The 22,976-nt window shown below is 44.6% G+C and overlaps 1 protein-coding gene across 2 annotated transcripts in view; it reads right to left on the bottom strand.

The window, feature by feature from the left end:
- The window catches only part of LOC311257738 (bifunctional heparan sulfate N-deacetylase/N-sulfotransferase 1-like), a 46,700-nt gene extending 24,394 nt beyond the window's left edge, over positions 1 to 22,306 (bottom strand). Inside the window, exon 1 of one of the 2 annotated variants that reach the window (XM_084353581.1) lies at positions 22,064 to 22,306. The gene's annotated coding sequence lies outside the window, so the exon portion shown is untranslated. Of the gene's footprint in view, positions 1 to 3,397; positions 3,566 to 22,063 lie in introns of those variants that run through there. The other variant, XM_084353582.1, reaches the window with a different exon arrangement.
- Between the last annotated feature and the right edge of the window lie 670 nt (positions 22,307 to 22,976).

Below are 22,976 nucleotides of genomic sequence, written 5' to 3'. Positions count from 1 at the left end.
TTCCTTCGCTGGTCTTTTCTGATGGTTTGACATTGTGCATATGGATGCCCTGCAGGGAGGAAATTACACCAGTGACATGTTTATGTGTAGAAATTATAGGAAGGGATGTGAAGCAATGCATGTGTCGTCCCCCCCCCCCGTCCGCCGACTACCACCACCTACAAGAATATAAAAAACGTACACTTCCGAGAAAAGAGGGAGCTCACTCTATTGGATTTCTGCAGCGAGAAATAGGCTTGTAGTGCCTCGGACAGCCAAAGCGAGGCACAGGGAGGTGGTGGCAGAGGGAGGGTAGGGTTGGTCATTTATCATTTTTGTCAGTCCTGGTAGAGGAGGGAGGTGGGGCAGGGGGGCTTTCATATAAATTGAGTGTAGGTGGAATCAATGTGGCGTTGTTGGTGAGGGCAGGAGGGGGAGCGAGGGAGCCAGATCAATGCTGGTGGGAGTGACTGTTTGTTCCCATTGTTTATCTACTGTCATCTCAGGACGCTGCTGAAGGACAGGGGAGCATGGCGGCCAGCACAATGTCTCCATTGGGACTGAGGATCCGTAATGGGCCTCTCCTTATACAGACAATGGACATCACTCAGAGGTGAAAGTCACACTGATCGTGAGTGTGTGAGTAAGTGTGTGAGTAAAGCGTGGGAGTTGGGGGGTTCTGGGTAGAAGAGGGCAAGTGGAGATAACAGCACTTGTCAGTGTGGTTTCATGCTGCAGAGTCTGCCGATCAAATCAACTGCCTATTCAGCTGAGGAAAGCTACCCCGAGCTCCACAGAAACTCTGACTAAAGCACAACAGTTTTATTAAGACTTTTACACCTGCGGCGGAACAGCAATAAGAGATCTGCTGACCTGATGCGAACCATAGATGCTATCAAACAACAACAACACTGGTGATGACCGCGGATGAATCAAAGAAAACGATCAAACTAATAATAAAATCCCCGGGCATGCTGTAACACGGCCTGTGGCGCACACATAAACAATATAACTGTCTTATCTACTCAATCTATCTGGGAGAGACTGAGGGAAAACAGCCGAGCAGAGGATGTATCTGGGAGCGTGATGGGGCTAAGTACAATACCTGCTCGTGAAATGATGATGAGCTAGATTCAAGAGGCCGCCCAGTGAATTTTTCAGGTATTATAATTCCCGGGGGAGCCCAGCCTCTCCCCTCCTCTTTCCCTCTCTCAGTCAGTCTCTCTCTCCCTTTTACACCTCCCTCTTCCATCTTCCCTTCTTTCATGTCCAGATAAGAAACGGCCCGCACTGATCTGACTGTGATTCGCGCAGCAGAAATGCGTTCCCATGGGAATATCACGGCGCGGAAGAATAGCTGACACAAGAGATGAGATTCTGTTGTGCTGCCCATATTTTTGCCTGCGAGATCAAACGGATAGGATTTTTCCTCCTGCATGAAAACGCGCTCCTAATCACGAGCTCGCTTTCAAAAGCACAAATCAGGAACAACAGATAAATGGATGGGAAGTGGAAATTTGTCTAGAGGGCTGTATACAGTATGTTTTACATAAACAAACAGTGCACACTTGACACGTGCCCTCATCGTGGTAATTTCAGGCGCTAAATGTGTGAAAGCCGCGGCTGCAGAGAAATACCCAGCCTCATGATTGGCTTATCGCAATAACAATAATTACACTCCCAATTGTAGCCCCAGTCATGAATCCTATTACAAATCCTGTGTGTTTTTTGAAGCTCAGCTCCAGCTTTTCTCCTCTCCGTCTCTCACACACACACTTTCTGCTTCAGTCGCAGTTTTTGAAACACAACCACAGTCAAGCTCCGCTATCCTCCCCCATTTTCCAACGTGGCAGTATTCACCCCCCTTAGACTGTTTCTTTGCTGGTTTTTTTAGCATTAATTCAACTGCAGCTCTACAAAAAGATTTCTCAATACAGATGCAATTCCATGAGAAGTTGAATAATAGGGAGAGCATGGTATGTTGACTTTAATGTCAGAAATCGTACAAATCTGAAAAGAGAGCGGCTGTGTAATCTGCCACTTGCCTGACAAAAACTAGATTCTGAGGACTGAACACTCAAATAAAAAATGAACACTGAAGTATCCCTTGTTTTACAGTAAAGGTCAATCATTAAAGAAGGAATAACTCTGACACAGCTGTGTATTTGCCAAGACAAGGCAGTCCTCTAAAAGTGAGCATCTCATTGAAGGACAGCAGCATGAAGGCCACCAAGAAACAGCTCTGAAGTAATTTACAGCGTTTCACAGTTGAGAGATGGGAGACACGGTGCATTCAACAACTGTTGCCTGGAGGGAATTCACCAGTCACAGTTTTATGGCACACTGCTGAAGAAAAAGCCGCTGTTAATAAGAAATAGAAAAAAATAGAAAAAAATCACATGACATCTAAGATTGTGTTTGCCAGAAGGCAAATTTGAAGTAGCCTTTATAGTGTGATGAGACACAAAATCTATTATGGTTTTCCAGAAAGCAACATTTATGTTTGCTGGTGTGAGGCCAGGAAATGAAATCATCTCCACCATGAAGTACGGTTGTTGCAGTATGATGCGTTGGAGATGCTTATTTGTGGCAAGATCTGGAAGAATTGTGGAAGTAATTAATGCAGATAAAACCTGCAGAAGTTTGACAGAAAGCTGTGACTTGGGAGAAGATTTATAGTGTTTCCACACCTTCTTGGACGTAAAATTTAAGGACTTTCCAAAAACGTTCCAGGTCCTATCCCCATCAATTTAAACACCAAACACAGCAGAGTTTGAGACACAGATCAAGGGCAGTTACGCCTCCATTCCCCCAGGCACGTCTCTACAACCTCATGTGTGTGACGTGGTTTCGTCTTGGCTTCATACACCACTGGGAGCATTTCAGAAGTGGTGCATCATGTCTGGCTGATATTGTTGACTTGCTCAGATTTTGTTTACGTTACGACCAATGTTTTGTGTGGACTTTGCTTCTGTAATTTGTTTCAGGAGGCTCCTGATCAACTTACTCCTCTCATTCAATCAGTGGCACCTGACCCACATAAAAAAAGCCTTCCCCTTTCACACCCTCTCTCTCAGCCATCAGAGTCTCTTTGCACAACTTTGTTTACTCTTGAAAGAACTGGATTTATTTATTATATAAATAAATCAAGTACAATGGCCCATGTCTCTTTGCAAACACACAAACAAAAAGCTACAGAGCTTTAACACAACAAAGTGGCGCAGTCCAGCCCTCAATCTGATACAGAATTATTTGCAGGACATGACTGAGCCTGTGCAATTTTGTAGTGCGTCTCCTATGTGTCAGAAGAGGGTGAATACTTTTTTCTTTTTGGCATTCTACCTGCCAGATCGCCTATCCTCTCTCCCCCAACTCTCCCCCTGTTCCCTAAAATAAACACAGCTCTGCCATGGCTCACCGTTATCCCGTTCGCATTTCGCAGCTTTAGTCTCGACTCCGCCACTGGTCGGTTCTCTTGTCTATTCCGCGCTACCTGTCCTCGACCGAGCTGCTTTCCCTTCCTCCTCTGTTCTCGTCCCGGACCGGAGGGTGAGGCATGTGTGGGTGTCACGGAGCTGACAGGTCTATCTGCGCTCTGTCTACTGTGCTGGCTCTTACCATTTCCCCTCTACAGCTGCTGTGTATCCTACCGTGACACCAAACACACACACACACACACACACACACACACGTGGATATCAGTTTACAGAAGGGGGTAGCTGGGGCCTGCACACAGGGTCAAGCCTCCACAGGGTTGCATGCATTGCGTATGTGCTGGAACACAACACTTTGACATCAACCCAGTATTTCATTATTTTTTAAAAAACAGGCCGAGGGGGCTGCAGGATAGAGACAGAGCGAGGTGTGTGTGTATTTATGTGGGAAGAGAGCTATGCTTTTCCCTGTCAGTTCAAGGAAAACCTGTCAGAGTTATGGATTAAATGCCACAGTGCTGCATCGTATACACACACACACATGCTGGCTGACAGTTTAATGGTGTGTGTATATGTATATGTGCGCTCATGTGAGTAGATGTGCGCACGTTTATAGTATGTGACGCTGTCCATGTGGCTCGGCGGTAGGTTGTGGGTCCAAGCACCCAATCTGAAAAGCAGACTGTCACGTAGCGTTATAGCCAAGTAAAAGCTAAAATCTGTCTCCTGCCACCCATCCATAAAAAGGCCAGCAGCTGCCAGAGTCAATGTGGTTCAGGCACACGCCGTCACCATAAACCCTATGTAACACATTTCTCATTTGCTACGCCTCTCAGCCATTTGCTCTCCTGAGCGCACAAACAGTCATTTTCACACAATCAATTTACACACACACAGATACACACTTCCACACACAGATTCAGTGGTGTGTTTTCCCTCCTGTTGGCTGTAACAGGTGTGTGTGGGGGTAGGAAGTGGTAAGCTGATCTAGACCCACTCATTCCCCTCTCTTGCCAAAACATCCCCCAGTCCCACTGCTATCCTTCACCTCCTGAAGGGTAGCTTCCAATCAGTCCAGCAGATCAATACACCCTAGCCTCAGGATATGAGGCTCTAAAGCTAACTAGAAGCACTTAAGGAGAGGGGAATCTGTATTGATTACAAAGGGTTAATGGGACCTGGTGTGCTGGCTACGCTTTTTTTGAGATTGGAAATGCGCGACTCGGTCGGTTAATTGATACAAATTGGTAACGCACGTACCAACTTGATCGCTGTTGTGCATTTAATATGACTGTTTCGCCTCCATCGCCTTGTGTTTTGACACTTAACAATGTACACAAAGGGGAAATAAGGCTGAATGAAATAATGATAATAGCTGCTCAGTCTGAGGAGAGCAAGGTGCCACAATGAATCAGTGCAGACTGAACGTGATGGCCAGAAAGAAAGCAAACTGGTTAATCTTTTATCTCCGCTGCAACTGAAAATACGGAATACGATAAGGTTCAGGATGCCATGACATCTTTGCTCCAGTATCAATTATTCAGCATTGCCTTTTCTAACCCTTTAATTATACATCAATGTTAGAATAACAAAGGCTAGGGACGCTCTCTGCGTTCCTGCTTACAAAGGCCATGACAATGAGACCGGATGGGGGAACTTTAGCCTTTAGGTAGAGGGTGGAGGAAGACGGAAGCGAAAAAGGCCTTCGGGCTGCTTTGGCCTGCTGTCGAGCTGTCATTTATGATGTGTCCGCCTCACCCACTGTGTGATCAGAGATCAAAGGGTTAACTGAAACCCTGGCCTATAGCCCTGCGCTTACATTATTCAACAGCTTGTTACAACAGCCTGCTCCCTGATCTCACACACAGGGAGACGGAGCTCGAAACTCCAGGGAGGGGAACGCTGGGGACGAATAGCCGGATTAAGAAAAAGGGATGACAGAGAGACCGGGCGGCTGGACAGAAGAAAGAATGGAGGAAGAAAGACGAAGGATGAAATGAGGGAGGGTGGGGCTCAGGGATGTGAAAAAAGGTGAGGCATGGAAAAAATGGGGGATTCAATAGGATGAAAAGAGGTATTGAGAAAAGGGAAGGATGAGAAAGTGGTGAAAGATGGCGAGAGAGCGCAGGTGGGAAGAAGAGGAGGGCTGTCCGTCCAGATCTGCCTGTTGCCACGGGAGACTGATCAGAATCACCAAATATGGACGTTTAACCTTTGACCACACATCTTATTTGTTAGCTTCACACATTTTGTCTGAGTTTTTTTTATACAATATCTGAAACATTTTATTTCCTGCCTTTTCACAACACAATGGGAGAAAATGTCACAGTCCATTGACGTACAACTCAAATATGATGAAACATAATGGTGATGGAAGGAAAACATGTATTTGGTAGCACTTTCTTTGACTGTTATGACCCGTTGTATACAGCTACAAATAAAGAAGAATTGTTTCAGTCATTATCTGAGTCACTCAAGTCTTTGAAGTGAGTTTTTGGGAGAGAAAATGCATTAGTGAAGTGTAAATGTTGTTCAGAAAGTACCCAAATCATTGTCTGTCATGATCAGTTAAACACAAATTGATTTTGAACATTTGCATAGATTTTAATTTTGTTAATTCACTTAAAGCACCAAATTACCACTTAACATCAAACCACATTGTAATGCATTATAACAGTTATTATAATGCACTATAACTAGAGCTGTACAATTAATCAAAGTATTATCTAAATCGCACTGTGACCAAATCACAATATCTAAATCGCATAAGCTGCAATTTTTTGATAAAAGGTAAAATGTGTGACAAAACAGCATTATGATGAAGTACTGTGGTGCTGCAGAGACGTACTGGCCTACGAATCTTATTCTGCAGATTTAAGAAGGTATGCTTGTTTGGTACAGACCCCAACATCATGATTTAACTAGGGTATGCACGATATGGTTTTTGTTTCAGTCTGTACAGCTAACCAATAATTTCCTGTTTTTGTAGGAAGTACCTAACCTGCAGTTTATGCACACCTGAGGGCCAGAGAGGCTGAGATGTAGTGAGCAAAGAAGGAAGGTTTAACATTCCAGAGCTCTGTTCAGATTTTGTTGTGTTAAGACTCGTAGACTTTTTCTTTTTGGTGGTTCTTCCTCTTTTTCTACTTCTTCCTTCATCTCTCTATTTGTTGGTACATCGCAAAACAACTTTCAAGGTGCAGCACAGTCACCTATTTTATCATCAGGGTTATAAATGTTCTTGTTAAGTCAATGAAATTAGTGTGATTTTATATGATTGGCTGTTTATTAGCTAGAATTTCACCAACACCGATAAATAGCTGATTAATGACTGACACTTACTGTGAATAACATTGCAATCACATCTGTCAAAATAAAAGCATAAAATCAAAGTAATACAATTAAAAACATTTTTTTTTACCTCATCATGCAGCGCTAATAAAAACATAATTTTTAAGTATGACAGCTAATTATAATACACTATGAACGTTAAAAAAATTATTCACCAGGGTATAGCTTCATAAAGTAATAAGTCATTATAAAACTATTTGCAATGTGTTAAGATAATTGTTAAAGCATTATAAATATATAGGGGGCTCCAGGGTGCGACTAATTTGGTCACACATGCACCCAAAAACAACATTTATCTGCTCCTTTATTCCTGTTTAGAATCATTTATATGATGCGTTAATAAATTAAATTGTATTTTAGTGGGTGTACCTAAATTAGTGCAACCAGTGTAAAAAGTTGGTCTGGAGCCCTGATATGAGTTTTTATAACTACAATTGATGATATGGATATGATTTTACTGTGTCAACAATGACACAGTGCTATGAGCTGATCATAAATGCATTATAAGTATGCTTATAATGCATAATAAACATTGGTGTCATAGGAATTGTTACTAACTGTTCTAACTCATCTTCTTCTGTCACTGCACGTTCTTGGTATTCTTGTCGGCTAACAGGGTGCATTCATACAGGTAACACTGCAGTCGGCTATCCGCTGGCTTCATACTCTTCAGTAATAGTAGTCGCAGCCGTGCACGCAAAACAACAAAGCAAAACAACATCCATCAGATGAGCGCCGAACTGACAGCGACCATGTTTTGGGAGCGCCCTGTTTATAGTCCCAGACTCGCGCCGCTGCTCAGTGAGCGGGCTCCTTTGTTCATTAATTGATTGGCCTCCCCTGCTGGGCCTCAGTAACTAGGTTACACAGATCCATGAAAAGAAGAGGATTGGCCCCCCCGGTGAAGGCGGAGGACAGATAGATGACTCCGGGGCAGGAATCCGAGTGTTAATATAACTAATGGAGTGAGGACGACAGTAACTTTATTGAAATCACCCTCATCTAATTAGAGCGAGCGGCTGATGAGAGCAAAGAGGGACGGGAAGGAGGGTTGGATTCCATTATGCGAGGGTGAAGTCACCATCGCATCAGCTGAATGGGCGAGGCTGCGGAAAGGTGAAGTGACGTTCATTATCCAGCCGTCACAAATGGATCCCTCTTGGAGTCGTGCTCACCAGAACTTGCAACATCCCATCAATTTGCTCACCGCCACTGTGTTTTCACTATTATAATGGAAGCAGGTTAGGGAAGTGTTGAGGTCACTGAGACATTCGCACCAGGACTGTAGGAGGCTGCGTGACCTCTGAGACAACCGCTAGAAACAAGCGTGTTTTACTGTTTTACTCATTAGTAGAAGTTTAGCCTTTTGTTTCTCTATAATGAGGTCAGAAATGAACAGGATCGGGAAAGACTGTCTTTTAAGTTCCTAAAATACCAGGGAAATTAAAAAGTCCATTATGGCTAGATTTAGTCTCTTCCTGTTTACTTTATAAAGTCGTACAGTTTGTTTATGCACAGTATGAATCTGATTACTGTGACTCCAGGGAGCTCATCTTTGGCATATTTTGTCCATTGTCCAATGTAAATAAAAACAGAATGCGATCATTTTAAATTAACTTCATGAACAGTGGTTTTATGATGTGTTCCTGAGCTCGTGTAGTAATATCCTTTGTATAATCATGTGAACCTGTGGTGAACCTCGTCCCATCCTTCCTTATGAACGACTGAGCCTTTCAAGGATGCTCCTTTCATACCCAATCATGATACTATCACCTGTTACCAATTAGCTGGTGGCATCACATTCAGAGTAAGCTTATGTTTACAAAAAGTTGACGAGGAAAAACATTAAATATATTTTCTTTGTACCGTTTTCAATTTAGTACATGTCAAAAAGGATTAGCTAATTATCACATTCTGTTTTATTTATGTTCCCACTTTTTTGAAATTGGTGTTGTAATTAGCTTTTGGTCAGAGAACAACCAAGTGGAGCGCTTTAAGCAGTGGGATAAAACTGGCACCCTGCCGCCAGCAGTACAAGTGGGCTGACCTCAAGAAGCCACCGCGTCCAACAAAACCATAACCACCAAACCAATGTCACACAATATGTTAAAGATGGGCTGTCTGGTAGGATTTTTTTTTTGGCCTGAAACAGACGATGCAAGAGGTTGAAATTGGATGTTTACTTACCAATAAGAAATTCAAATGAATAAATAAAAGGTTAAGTAAAACCACCCCTGCAAAAGGACCACCATGACTCTAAATCCAGATTTGACAGAGGCATGAACAGTAAATATCTGGTCCAGCTTTAAAAGTCTTCCAATAACAGAGACGGAGACAGGCTGGGCCCTCGCCGTTGACACAGGGCACAACAGCTGAACCAACGGAGGATCTGCATCTGTCCCGCATACCTCACAGGATACAAGTTTCCATCGTGCACTACTTTATCCCTCAGGTGACAGGACTGAGCCCCCTCCGCTAACAAACACGGACGCAGGCGGACCGGGCAATGCAAAGTGGCAAACAGTGACACCACCAGCCTGACTGATACGGGCACTGTATGTGCTAATGGCGGTCAATATGAGGGGGGATGAGCGGTGTGGATGTCATTGGCAATAGGTCAGAATCTAAAACTAAATCAAACAAGGCCTCGGGCAGCCTTTGAGGAGAGGAGAAAAAACTATCAAAGTATGACTCTGCAAAATTTTTTTGCTGGCGTAGTGCTTCTCAACCCAAGTGCTGTGTGACAGCCCGCAACATAATCTTAATATATTATCTGACCCTCCCACCCCCGAGCGAAGGGAGCCACAATGCATTAGGAGTTCAGTAAGGCTCGAGACCCCGAGCGGCCGAACAGTTGACCACTCCTCACTCCAAGAGATGACTCCCAGGTCACATGAGGACAGCACAGTGGAGATGAGGTTAATATTACCGTCAGCGGTAGCCAGAGGGAGAAGCAGAGGAATGAAAAAGAAATCCAAAGCATTTCACTTGTATTCCTTTTGACTCCAAATCACCTACCCTGCAAATTGCAAGGCAAGAGCGGTCCACCTCCTCCTCCGACAGCCCCGCTAATGGTGTTGTCTTTAAAACCGTTATCACTAATTCATTACTTCTGATTCTCCAGCAGCAAGGGTTGAAGCTTTGTCTTCTCTCTAATTGAGAGCCACTGGCTTCAGGCCCTAATCAGTCAAAGCTACTAACAGCTTTCCTCGCGGGGAGAATAAAGTCAAAAACAGCATTATTGTACCGGTAGGTCATTTGCTATGTGTGCAATTTCAAATTACTTTAATTTCAGACTCTCCAAAGATTTGTGGAGTGGGCAAAATGTCAGGCCGTAATGAATGTCAAGGTTTCCCCAGGTTGTCCCCTGTCAGAGAGTGGATGCTGTCATTAAGCTGTGCGACATTCAAAAGAATTATGCCACATACTCAAGACGGGGTTTTGAAGTTTCTTTCTGTTCCCTTTCAATCCGTGAAGAAAAAACTTTCAAAAAAGGTGAAAAAATACATTTTCCTTTTTGGCACCACTTCCCGCTACTTCACCCCCACCTCTCCCCTCCACACATGGAAGCGTACACAAGTCTAATTAGCTGTGTCGTATCCCTTGATGACTCTGCCATTTCCTCTCGCTGGGGAAGATTAACCACCACAACACCAATATCAGCCTCCACATCAACACAATTAGGTGATGACTGAAATGTGAGGCATGTCGTCACACAGCTCCCCGGCTTCATTAGGGCGCACAAAAGACGACTAGATGACAGACGGACTGCTGCGTTTGCAGGTCGGGGACGCACTGAGCAGGTGTAGTTAGCAACCCAGACGGTTGCCATGGGATGTGGTTCGAACTCGTCCTAGATAATACAACATGGTCGCTTTTACTGTTGGATGTAGAGCTTACAAGGCTAATTAAAGACAGGCTCATGTTGATTAGAGAGGAGAAGTGACTATCAGAACATCAACCAATTATTGGAAATCTACTTACATATTTTTCGTTTAATTTAGCCAAGTTCTGATCACTTTTACAGGGTTCATGAATCTTTCAGATCAAGGATGGATCTTTATACTGTAAGCAAGTAATTAGATTAGATCACACAATGATTTTACCCTATCGGGTTTAGAAGTGGGAGTCAACTGCCAATCTGCCAGTTCACAAGTTACAGTTCTGAGTTTTAAGCTGAATGTCAACTCTAAGAATACCAAGTCGATCTTTCCATGTCATCCGACACCTTCCCAATATGTCTCAGGAGACCGAAACCCAAGAAAGTCAGGAAGGAGAAGCGTCCTTACAGTCTGACACAGAGCCTGCTGAAGACAATCCATTGTTTCAGATTGTTTCCAGATGCTCCGTATTTTAAACTGTTGCATTTTCTGGCCACGGTTTGTCATTCTTTTAGTCAATCTTGGGGCTTCCTATTAGTTCCAGTCAGCCCAGCCACCACCCAAATGCATCCTCGGTGAGGAAGTGAACTTCTGGGACCTTTGGGTGCGTTCGTCTTTTGTTTTGTTACAAGAAATCTTTCAACAACTACTGGAAATCATTTCTCAAATACACAACCCGAGAGGATCCATAATTCCTCACGGTCTGCATGCTGTTTAATAAACAGCTTGTTTATGCCAAGAATACATTTCTAAAAGAACACTGAGTATTTGTCATTTCAAGGAATTTGTTGGCAGGTTTATCATCAAAAGTACATATGAGGCTTAGAAACTAATATCTAAAAAACAGAAAGGAACTTTAGCTAAATAAATATCCACCATAATCAACATGATATATGACAGAATATGGCTAGCTGTACTAATGATGCCATTAATTTAAGGCATAATTTGTCATCTAAATGTAAACCAAAGAGCAGCAGCCCCATCATTACCAACCAAAACACAGAACTGGAACCTATTAGAACTCATTAATTAACAAGACATACATAAACTACACTTGACAACAACTCAATCTGCTTTATTAAAAGATGCTGAAGCCACATTTGTTTATATAATAAAGTATATATTATATATCGTGTTGTATAAAGCTGCAACAATGAATTGATAATGGCAAGCATTTTAAAAAATGTCCTTTTTCTAACGGCTCCAGTTTCTTAAACATTAAGTTTTTCTGTTTTTCTCATTTTGGGATTGGGACCGTTGATCAAACATCAACGAAGACCTCAACCTAGAGTTTGGGAACATGTGCTTTTATCAGCAAAGAAATGTAAAACGTAAATGTAAAAGTACATTTACTAAGTCAGTTTTGACCCCCAAAGGGAAAAGGTTTTGGCGCCCCTGCATTATATATATCACATAAAAATGCTTGTTTTTTATCTAAATAGTGTTTTGTTTTTCATCCAATGTATACTCCACAAGTTAAATCTAAATATATGCAGCAAGTGGCTCCAAAGTCAAACCACATCATCCATCTATCTATCTATAGGGGGAATCTATACCGTCTCTGATGGATAGTTTTTCTGAAAAGTAACAGAGACGGACGCCGCTGTGACAGCATGAAGTCCTGTCATGTACTATGATGTTAACAAGAATACCTGGATCAGCCCTCAAAAGTTGATGTTGCTAAATCCGTCTGATGTTTTGATTTAGGCCTTCAGACCATCTAAAAGGTTTGCTGGCAGGGAAGACTCTTCCTAACTGCATGAGGAATAGACACGGACAGGAAGACAAGAGATATCCTTATGATCGGATATGCTGTCAGCTGACATTAGAGCACATAGCAGACATTTACAGCTTTTCTGGAAACATCTGTGGGCTCATAGAGGACTGTCAGGCAGGCAGGGTAAACAACATGCTTACTAGCATCTCACACCCCCATGCTAACCAGGCCTGTCAATCACATGGATCAAGCCAGTGGTTGCGATTCAGATGTGGATGAAAGGAGGCTGCCGGTACAACAGCCCTGCAAGCGGCTGCGCCACATGAGCGGAAAAAGAAAGAAAGAGAGAAGGAAAGAACGAAAATACAGCAATTAATTGCTAAAGGACAATGTAGAGAGTTTAAGACTCAAAGCAACAAACAAAAACACAACAAATGCTCAGCTAATTGAGATGTTTTGCTCAAAGAGCTGCAGCAGATCATTTAGTGATAGCTTGAGCACCGAGTTCAAAAATAATGTAACAGAAGGAAAAAAAAGAGATGAGAAAGCTGCCACTGAACAAGCGCACAGAACAGAGCCGAGACGAAAACATGCAGAGGGGAAAACAAGAGAGCTAGAACAGAGGAAATCTAACAAAAGACAACAGAACATAGTCGGAACACAGTGGAGCCGAGCACAACACACCAGAACAGGCTGTAATTGTGTTGTGCGGGACTGACCCCAGCGCATCCCAGCAGGCATTGCATGATGAATGGGCCTGGCGATGACTACATCCCACATCCCTCCTCCTCCTCCTCACATGCTCTTTTCTCTCCCTCTCTTTTCTGTCGCCACCATTAGCCCTCCTTCTGTCCCTCCCTGTGCTCCCCTCCTTTCCCCAAAACCACACTCTATTCAGCTGCTGCCATCCCACAAGATTAATTTGCATTCAGTGCACTTAGTCCTCGTATTGTGCTCTGACACAATGACATATTACAGCGCATGGCACACCTATTAAACATATAGTCTAGCTTGAGGGACGGTGCTTTTCCTGCAAGATGGTTATGATAGAGCGCAAATGTACAGAGAAGGTACAGCTTGATCGGTTACGAACACAGAGAGGCTCTGACACAAGAGTCACGGCGGAATCATTACAGGAACAGTTAGATAACCTCGATTAATGATTCACTAGACCCAAACTAATAAACTGGGTCAGATTGTGTTAGCAGTGGTAGCAAGAGCAGAGAGACCTTCAGGTTAGGCTGCGTAAGAAGGAGCAGCAGCGGCGGCGGCGAGAGCGAGACGGAGAGGGAGAGAGCAAGAAAAAGAAAATTAAAAAAGGCAATGGAGGTGTTGATGTAACTCCACTATAGACCCACAGACCCTGAGGAAAGAGACAGTAATGCATAGGAAATGGGCTTTTTCCTCCAGCTTTCTTTGCTCCCGTTCTCCTGCTACTGTTCCACCGTGCCCACGTCCGAGGGGAGCAAATTTAATTTGCGACACCGTCTCTAGCCGTCACCCTTTGTGCCTGGGGACAAACGAAATGGATTCTGGAATTTAAAAAGATGAGTGAAATAAAGAAATAAAACAGGGCACTCAGGAGAAGGCGTCATAGACAATAGCACAGAGGGTGGCAGGGAGAAATGAGAGCAGAGTCTGAGGGGAGCGAGGGAGGGCGGGGGGGGGCAGGAAGCTGTGTGAGCGTTATGTGGGCCAGATATTAACTGTATGGTTATCATAAACCAGCTCTGAGGCCTGACCATCTGGGGAGGCCACAGGGTGACTCAAACAATCAGATCAGGGCGGTGATAGCAGCCACTGCTGACGGAAAGCCGTCCAAACGTGGAGGTGACTGAGGGGTTAACAACCCATTACCTCACCCTAGCACGCTCCCTGGGGAGACACAGTATGGGGTTGTGTTGGCAGTGTGTGTATGTGCGTGTGTCTTCCTCAGAGCCCAAAGCGCACCTTTGGGGTGTTACTCAACAAAAAGGGAGCTCAGCAGAGTGACATCACCAGAGAGACTATGGCTGTGTGCAGGAGGCAAGGGCGCAGAGGATGGAGACCGGGGAGGCTGTGTGGACTATGTGGGAGTCACATTACTCCCCTCCAGCTCTTCTCTACCTGTCACATAAGCACTTTGAGGACTCAACACTAAAGCCAGAGTCTTGACAACTTCAAACGCCCGCTTTGCTGGGGTAGATCAGAGGCAACGGGGGGATAAAGGGAAGAATAAAGGAATCTAAAAAGCACCAGGCCTGCTCAACATTGTGTTGTGGGGATGTCTTGAATTTCATTATCAGATTCTTGACTTGAGTTCATCCACTGCTCAGTCCCACGGTAGAAGAAGAAGAAGAAAAAAAAGAGGGGGCCTCCACCCCGGTCCATTGAGAACCAATGAGCTCCGGTCGAGCTGCAGCAGAGAGTTGGGGGCCATTATGGAGAGAAAACAAACACAGACCTCTGGCCAGACACACACAGCCCGGCCCAGACACCTGTGTCCCATTCACCAAACATATCCGGCCACTTAACACTTCACAGAAGGGGGTAGGGTGGTGTTTGTGTTTTCAGGCTTGCACACCCCACTATGGCTCCTTTAGTTTTGCTTCTTTACCCAAACAGTTTCCAAGCCTCTCTGTGAGCACCAAATGCTTGCGGCTGTAGCACATCCCGCCAAGAGCGGCCAGCCGTCACACCACCTGACCATCGCAACTGACCCGGTTCAAAGCTGCACCGTCGGAGTAAAATTGGCAAAATAAACGGCAAAACAAAGCTCATTCATCTTTCTGTCATTTGCAGTCTCCAGTCGTCCCTCTGTCTAGGTGTCCCAGCCGCATCTGGACTGACCTCAGGGTTGCCAACACCTGTCCTGCACACACAGGAACAGGAACAGGCACACACACACAGACCAACACACAAACACCTCCCTGCCACCCAGGATGGATGAGAGACAGCAGGCTGGGCAGACATGGCACCGCCTCGGATCAGTGGAGGGGTACACTTGGAGCTGCCAGAAGCTAAACCTCGGGTCGGCACCGGCACAATTCTTTCCACCTCAGCAATTCAAAATGGAGGAGTGGTATGCCATCAGCTGTGGTCAGTTTGTTACGGTGGATTCTCAATGCCTCGATACAATTTAATGAATTGAAATGGAGATGACCCATAGGCCTGGCAATGCGCTCATAGTTTCCACCCAAAGATCAAGCTAGATAGCGACAGGGCCGGGCTGTTTAGATGGAGCGGAGGCTGTTCGCATGCCGCAATGCTTTGTTTGCAGTCGAGCCAAATGCACTCACAGATGGGAGCCGACTGGACACCAGATGACTCGCTGCTGTGTTGTGGTGGCGTGGTCTGCTCTGGGGCTGAGAGACGGAGGGAAAAGAGAGGAGAGCAGGGTCACTGGGCCTGGTGGGACGCCATGATGCTCCGACCCGCTCTGATCTGAAGCATCAGGACCGTGAACAGAGTGGTTTTATGCTGTCGTTTCTGTCATCTCAAGCTAACAGAGGAAAATTGAAACCTCTGCATGACCTTGTGTAGGTGTTCGCTCCTCACTTTCCTACAATACCACTTCTTATCATGACAGCACTGTAAACACCAACTCTAGTTGGTAAACACAGAACATGGTCTTCCTGACGGCATCGGGTCACAGCTGTGATCTTGTTTAAGCTTCAGAAAGAAAAGTCAAACAGTGCAGCAAAGACAGCTGCAATAAGAAGATAAGAGCACCGACTACAGACTTAGTTGTCTGGTAATAGGTAGACATAACTTAAACTAAATGCAGTCTGATATAACAAGTCTCAAATGACTCAAACCTTCATGAAGAGAACGTTCAGTTTCTGTCCGAGCTGCTTTAGAGGGATTCCCATTCAACTTTATGGTCATTTTAGAGGCTGAAGTTGAATACTGAAGAGTGTTCTCAGTATTCTGTCCACCCCATTTATAGCAATAAAACACCTCTTGGTAAAATACAACACAACAGCACCGCAAACAGCAGCCTCCAAAATGACCATGAAGTTGAATCAATACTTCTCTAAAGCAGTTTCAACACACATAATAACCTTCATGATGGCAGGCTTTATTGCAGGGCTGCATTCATTTCAGTTGTGTGTACCTAATAAACTGACAACTGAGTGAACACAGAGTTGATATTATACTGATACTATAAACACAGCACGTAATGGGTGTTAAGATTTGGAATATTTTGTATATATGAGCTTGTTAGTAAAGTGTTTTGAAGCAAGATACCATTCATATTGTGCACTAAAAACAATGAAAGTATAGTACTGTTTTTGTTTGTCTCCAAATATCCCAAAAATGGTAACTGTTATACGGTAAAGTTACAGAAAAAAATATGTAATTAGATTATAGATACATTCTGTAGGAAAAGGGAAATACTAACCAACTAAAATAAAGAATGATATACTAGTCTGTCACCATGCACACGCAAGACAACACTTAATACACACTTGTACTAAGATTAACTAAACGTCATCCTGTTGATATCCCTTTTCTCTCGTCTTTATTTGCATATTGAGGTAATCCAAAAGTAACTGAACGTTACATTACTTTAATACTGTGATACTTAGATTATGTTACTGACTACATTTTAATAACTGTAATTACGTATTCCTATACAGTTATTAATTACCTTTTTAAAGTAACCCTCCCAACCCTGGTTGTATGCTACACAGGGCTGCAAACAATGATTATTTTCATGTTCAATAATCTAGTAATTAGTTACACAATTACTACATAATGTTTTTTTCTCTTAAATGTCACAAAATTGTGCGAAATGCTCATCACAGTTTCCCAGAGCCCAAAGTGACGTCTTTAAATTAAAAAGAAACCAAAAGCAACAAATCCTCACATGTAAGCAGCTGGAACATGCAAATGTTTTTGCTTGAAAAATGACTAAAATGATTAATCAATTATCAAAATACTTGGCTTTTTCTTTTGATCAGCTTAGCCACAGACTAATCCTTGCAGCTCTACACCAACATGGCGTACAACTTGAGGCATGAGTGAGTGCAGCCGTGCACACAACAACACTTCTACAGTAGGCGAGAGCCTGTGTGTGGTATCTGTGGTGCAGCCAGACCCAGCCGAGGCCACCAGACAACTGGGTAAACATACAGAACCCAACCTCCTCCCTCTCCTCCACCTGTCTGCCCTCCCCACTCACTCTGTGAGCTTAAGCACCAAGCCATAGGTCCAATGACGTAAGGCTAATGTGTAACATTTAAAACAGACTCGCAGTGTAATCTACACACACACACACACACACACACACACACACTGGCAAAACAGTCTTCATCACAGATTTCTTGTTCTCAGACTTTGACCCAAATACAACAGGCTCCATGTTTCTGAATATATATATGCTATGTATGTCTCAATCCAATGAGACACACACACACACACACACACACACACACACACACACACCCTTCAGAGAGTCTAAATGGATAAAAGGAGAAAAAAAATCTAATCGTATCCGATGACTGATAGCACTTATGATGAGGACGGGGTTAGAATATCCCGCAGTGAAGTGGTGCGTTCCCATTACTGCATCTCTCCATCTCTGAAAATGGCTTCATTAACAGGCTAGTGCCGAGAGCTCCCTCGCCGAGTGTATGAACGCGCTGTACCCCGAGGGTCCGCCGGAATGGCTGAGGTGAAGTCCATTAACACTCGACAGCTTGTTTTTTGACCACTAAATAAAACAGGGTGTTTTTCTGCGTCTGCAGTATAAATAGCCTTTAGCTTAGGAGATGTGGATGAAAACTCTTCTTCGAGACTTAAATTAAAGCCAATAGATTGGGTTTTCTGTGATACTGCATCATCACAGGTGTCGATCCAGACCTCTGAAGCTTAATGTCGCACCGTTCTCAGAGAGCTGTGGACCCAGAATACGGCTTCATGCCACAACTTGCCTGGAGAGCAGCTAAACAGGATCGACTGACTTTTTCGTTAATCGTCAGAAGCCATTTAAATGCCAATCCTTATTCCGTTTAACGGCCTGTAGGAGCCTAATCAGAACACATTGGAGTATAATGCACCAAAGACAACTAAAGGGTTGTCCTACTGCGTCGTTCATTTGTGGCTTGCTCTAGATCAGTGTGTCACCTAAGCGGCTAAAATGATGTAAACGTCTGTATCTAAACGGTGGCGGGTGTGATAAGGAGAGGAGCTATAAAAACTGAGCTGTCTTCTGCCGGGGATAAATCCATATCTCACATAACCTGTCCCTGCTCCTCTGGCATACTTCCCGATCCCTCAGGCAACCAGAGCTGGCTACCTCTGAGCATATGACATAGCTCTTACTTTCCCAGCACTTACGCTCCAATCATGTGTCACCTGATGAAACGCTACACCCCAGTCACCATTATTCGTCTGGACACAGGAGCCTCTGGAATGTATCAGATTCCTGCCTCGGGGGGTAGGCACCTTGGAAACATGGTCCTACCTCCACCGGCTCGCCTCTCCCACTTTTCCTCTCTCCCCCTCTCTCTCTCTTTCTCTCTCTTCATCGTCTATCTTTCCATTCAGCAAAATTCCACCAGAGGCCTGCTTGATTTACACTGCCTCATTGCCCATCTGACATGTGCTCACATTTTTGACTTCACAATAGAAGGATATGTGAGGGACAGTATAGAGTTTCAGGAGGGTTTTCCAGCTTATGTTTAAGTCCACTCTGAGGGGTAAACACCACAATAAACGCTGCCTTTCTGCTTGGATGCTTGGTTACATTATCTTCCATGCTTGAGAGCAAGCACCGGAGCTCAACTGGAAATTCAAATTAGAAACCTATTTCGTCCTCAATGCTACAACCACTCTCAACCTATCTCCCCTCTCCAGAGAGCAACAGTTATGCCGTGCAGTACTCAGGCCTGTAGTATTGAGTATCTCTGAGTCACTGGCCTGCGTAATTCAGTCTGGGGAATTATGACAGTGGAAAATCATTTCCCCAGGCCGGGGATAGGAGGCCATGGCTAATCGTTCAGTAATCTGATCTGCCTGCATACTGTAGTCAGCCGCGTCGCTAGCCTTGCGAGCCAGTCACACATGTGGACACCCCCGATGCCTGCCAACTATCTGATGGAAGCTAGCACTATTCAAAAACAACTCTCCAGGTTTTCCTGAGGATTACAGATGCTATCGGATCATTTGCTAATACTCGGTTGTGCTGTGCTGTTTGAAATGTATTTACTCAGCTCCCGCTCTCCAATACCCTTCACGATAGCGCGGCATAAGCCAGAAAATGCCAAAGCCACATTCCAGGCAGGCAAAGGCACCTCCACACAAAGTGTTTTTACGGGTTACAACGCTGCAGTCTGCCTCTTGCATCCTGGCATATTATTAATCCGAAAGTTTGACTTAATGAGGCAACATCTGAGTTTGTCTGTCAAACAGCGGGCTATTTTGGGTACACATCCAATTGTAGATTCCAGAGAGCCAGTGGTGTTGTAGTAGTATATGAATACGAACCATAGGGAGCAGTACTGTGGCACAAAGCAGTGCTTATACCCAGCAGTGAGGGTTGGGGGGACTTGAGTTTTGGAAAGATGCCTGGCTTCAGCCCCACTCTAAAGAGAGGTCTGCCCCCCACACACTGAGCGTGGATACAAGGGGCACTGACATGGAAAAATACAAGAGCTGGCATGTTGTTGGGCACTGCAGTTCCCAACAGTTACCTTGTGTAGCATCACATGTGACGGTATAGTTACTGCAGTACGACTAAAACGTACATCCTCCTCCAGGTGGAGATGAGCGATAAAGCAGTCAACGCTTTGACTGACAAGTCGTTCCGTTCCCCATTCAAGCCTAAAATGTAAAATGACGAATCGTCTGTGATCATGCCTCATTTTTGATAAACGGCCAATCCCTGCTCGGTGACACGATCTGTCACACACTGCGATGACGGCTACAGTATTTTTAACAACCTCAATGTGTAGGCATTGTAACCCAGTCGCAGCATTTCACAGGCATATCTAAAGTGAAGAGAGATGCAGATATATGATCAAATGGCTGCGGCAGCAGTGGCAGCCTTCATCAACTGAAAGCGCTAGATCACAGCATGTTTGGCAGCCAGTGGGAGCAGTCAGATGGAGGGTTAGAACAACCAGACAAACAGTTGGCACAGATAAACAGAGCGCAACTTAAGATTCAGCTCTCCACAAATTTGACAAACAAATGACAGCGACTGCGATACTTTTTAATCTAATCTGCAAATGGAATAAGCCCTACATTTTTTTTTATTTTAACCAACGATGGGTGGAACATGTGATAAACAACACATGGCTTGGAAACAGCAAAAAAGTGTGGAGCGCCGGTCGAATAAAATCTCATGACACATGAAACCAGAGGGACGAGCAGTTTTCACTCGCAGCACAAGAATGTCTTCTGCAGCCGAGGCGAAACGCAGGGAAAGTCCTTATGACTTTGCCAAACACATTCTGAGCGTGAGTCATTCTCCTTTTAGTAAGCTCTCACTCACATTAGGTGCACGCTCGCAACGCGCACACACACCCCAAGGCAACAGATTTCAGGCAGGTCTGGACTGCCCCTTTTTTTTTTTTTTTTTGCTACAGAGCCGGAGTCAAGTGTTTATAGTATTTAATAGATGCAGCTTTCTCTCTCTCAGGGTGGAGAGACAGTCATTTGCTCCATCTTACACAACAATGAGTAACACAGCAGCCTCACACACACACACACACACACACACACACACACACACACAGTGAGGGCACATTCAGGAGGAGACCCTGCATCACTGGTGCATGGTGCAAAATATAAACAACATATGAAAAGAAAACACTGGAAGCTGGATGTTGACAGTGCAATCATAAACCACAGCACAGCCAGTGTTATCTCTTTTGTAGGACAAAGTAAGTGTTGAGATCTTTTACTATCTGTAATCAGATGATTCCTACAGGTAGCTAGCTGTCATAACACAGAGCCTGCACACAATTAAACACAAGTTCCCAGGCATCATTTGCACAAATTGAGTCATGTTAAAGCGGTCGTCCGCATTCCCACGCTGCTCTTTTATCAGCCCCCTGTCATGTGCAGTGCTATTAGATTAGGTGGCCGACGGTCGTATCGACCTTTAATTCCGATTTGCACACACAAAATCGTTTGGCCTTTTTCATTGCAAGCACAGACACATCAGTGTGTGTCCGTTTGTGGGCAGATAGCTACAGTGTTTGGAGAGGGAGGTGTTTAAGCTAACTTGAGCATTTGATAAAAAATAATAATAAAGAAAAGAGGAACTCTGCAGCTGCAAAGTTACTGAAACAAGTTGGCGTGTTGTCGCTGCTCGCGGGCTGCATCACGGTCTCGGGGCTGGATAAAGGAATGCCGATATTAAATGTGGGAGCGGGGCAGCCGGACACCGCCGCTACCCGGAGCACAAACTTCCACCGACAACACGTAGCGTTAGCCTCCTTTTCTCTCAGCTACAGCACCGAGCCTCCACCATAGCACCGGGGCTTTTTAATGTTTCCAGCCAGGAGGACCGAGGGAGGAGGAGGAGGAGGAGGTGGGGGAGAGAGTCAGGCCGAAAAACTGGCCTCATTCTCCGTCTGCGCCAGACAGCGTTCACTAGCACTGGCCTGGGAGACCGAGCGGCGGCGGCGGCGGCGGCGGCTCTCGGTCGTGTACCAAACATGTGCGAAAACACCGCGACGAGACTTGTGTTGTGTCGATGTGCTCACCTTGTGTGGGTTCTCGGTGGGTATGGGACGACGCTGGCTCGCTGAGGTGAATGCGGGGATTGAAGCACGCCGGGAGCAGGTCGTCGTCGTCGTCGTCGTCGTCTCGCTCTGCTGTCGGCCGTGATGTGGAGGCAAGCGGCGCACAGCGGACTCGGCTGGGAGAGATCTGGAAATCTGAGAGTGCCCCTCTCTTTCTGCAGCCCTGTGCACCGGCGGTGGCCCATAACTGTCGACAGGGGGCGCCAGCACAGCACAATGTCCCCCCCGCTTTATAATACGCATACATGCATGCATACACATACACACACACACACACACACACACACACACACACTCCTCAAAGAAATCGGTGTGCGATCATACTCCTGCAGGGGCTTATCTGCACCCCTGCTCCTCTATACTGAGATTACAGACGCCTTGATGTGTTTGGAAGTACATGCACGGAACTGAATCATGCTGCGACACTGGGATTACCCTGAAAGTTTTTATGATATATATATATATATATATATATATAGAAAGAGCTCAGGGATGGTCGTGATGATTAGTCACCACATCATACAGATTACGCAACAAGCGCCCGTGCAAAATGTGTTTTTTTGTATAATCAGTGTTGCATCAAAGGGAAACACATTAAATCTCTGTTTCATAATATGCCTTTAACATCACTTGTTCAATGTCATTATATGACTTATATTATTATGACATTATGTTATATGATATTCTGAGGAACTATACTTTTGTTGTTTTTTTGTCCCTAATTGCTCTTTGTGTCCACAGTTCTTACATTGTGGATCGTGTGAAAAATGTTCATAAATTAAGAGTTTAAAAAATGAATTATTATTAAATGAAATATTAAGATGAGATACAATACAACTTTATTAATCCCGAAGGAAATTCTTGGAGAAAAATG

Source organism: Pagrus pagrus (genome assembly GCF_965226575.1).
Source record: "Pagrus pagrus genome assembly, chromosome: 5".
Taxonomy (NCBI): domain Eukaryota; kingdom Metazoa; phylum Chordata; class Actinopteri; order Spariformes; family Sparidae; genus Pagrus; species Pagrus pagrus.
Note: the sequence above shows the minus strand (reverse complement) of the source record. Positions and strands in the feature narration are given on the sequence as shown.